Raw genomic sequence first — 1,972 nt, forward strand, 5'->3', positions numbered from 1 at the left:
TTCTTTTTCATGCCTTCCTGTGAGTTAACTGAACATCTTTGTAGACTTATGTTTTCATTTACCTATAGTCTTAAGTGAATCAGTTCTTTTCTCTTTTACTGAATCTCTTTGTATAGTTTTTTAGGTATTAAATTATATATACATAACTTATTAGTCTACTGATGTCAACATTTTGCCAGTTTGAATGAAGTATATTAATCTTACCTTCCCTTATATCCCTCTGTCCTGTACCATTTATAGTATAATTAACCATTTCTTCTACAGTACATTTAAAACTTCATTGATGATGTTATAATTGATGATGTTATAATTTATTTCAACTCTCAAACATAATTTAGAAAACTAAAGATATGAAGGAAAATGTATGATATGTAACAAATTCTCCACTCATTCCATTGTTCTTTCTTCTTTCCTGGTGTTCTAAGATTTTGTCTTTTGTCACTTTATTTGTTTGAGATTTTCCTTTAGCCACTCTTTTATGGTAGGTCTGCTGGCAACAAATTTTCTTGGTTTTCATTTATTTGAAATGACTTGATTTGCCCCTAATTCCTGAAAGATATTTTCCCTGGATATAGAATTTTGGGTTGGGATCTAAGAGATCAAAATAGATGCCCCTTTATTAACTAAGATGGGCTCCAAGGTTAAGTTGTGTTACCTACATGTCGAGGGTAAAAGGCTGAGCTGGGATGACAACTTTCCAAATTCATACAACCACAAGAAAATCGCACCTTTGTTAAACTACCTAACAACAGGAGCTATGAGGCAAATTGTCAGGCCCTTCCTAACTTTGATTTACAATCCAGACCACTACAACTTTGAATGGACAGAGGACTGGCCTTACAGACACTGTTTCCTGATAAGCAACTACAGACATCAAGCCAGTTTCAGCACCTTTCAGAGACTGCACACAAATGGTATTTGCCCCCTATATTTCACCTTTTGATGTAAAGAGATAAATTTCACCTTATTTTAATGCTAAAACCTGCCCCAACCTGAACATGGGGTATATATTACACATACATTTACCCATTACACATGTGATCAACTTCCCTCAGAAATGTGAACAGCTTTTACTGAATATATTTGACTCTATTGTGTGATAGAGGCCCTGTAAGAGATAAAGCCCGACCTTCCCTTTTTCTCTTCAAAGAGAGAGGACCTTCACTCCACACCAGAGACTGTCTCTTCTCAGTTTACAAATTGATATCTCCAATAAAGCTCTCCTTTCTACTATGCAGTCATGCTGGGTGGTCTTTGGATGACAGCATTGACAGTTCTTTTCTTTCAGCACTTGTTAAATGTTGTGCCACTTCCTTCTAGCTAGCCTCCATGGTTTCTAATGAGAAGTGTTCTCTTTTAGATTTTTTTTCTCTCTATAGATAAGATGTTTTTCTCTTGCTGCTTTCAAGCTTTTTTTTCTTTGTTTTTAGTTTTCACAAGTTTGATTATGATGCATCTTGGCATGGATTTCCTCTAATTTATTCTCTTTGGCGCTCCCTCAGCTTTTTGAATCTGTATTTTGCCAAGTTTCTGTCTTTTGCCAAGTTTGGGTTTTTTGGTTTTTTTTAAGCTATTATTTCTTTAAGTACTTATTAAGCTATATTCTCCCTTTCTTTCTGGGATTTTGATGACACAAATGTTAGATCTTCTATTGTATAGTCTTCCAGATCGCTGAAAAGATGCTTATTTTTTCTAGTCTACTGTGTCCCTGTAGTTTAGATTGGGTAATCTGCATTGTTCTGTCTTCAAGTTCACTGTTTTCTTCTTCTGGCCCCTCCATTCTGCTGTTGACCCCGTCCACTGAACCTTTTATTCCCAATATTTTTCAGTTCTTTTTTTTTCTTCCATGTTTTCTTCATATCTTTTCTTTGTTGAGATTTTTCCATTTCTTACTGAGACTCAGTGTTCATTCATTTCAAATGTGTTTGTAATTGCTCATTGAAGCATTTTTATCATGCCTGCTTTAAACTCT

This window comes from Sapajus apella, unplaced genomic scaffold (genome assembly GCF_009761245.1).
Source record: "Sapajus apella isolate SASKATOON/1434 unplaced genomic scaffold, GSC_monkey_1.0 scaffold346, whole genome shotgun sequence".
Taxonomy (NCBI): Eukaryota; Metazoa; Chordata; class Mammalia; order Primates; family Cebidae; genus Sapajus; species Sapajus apella.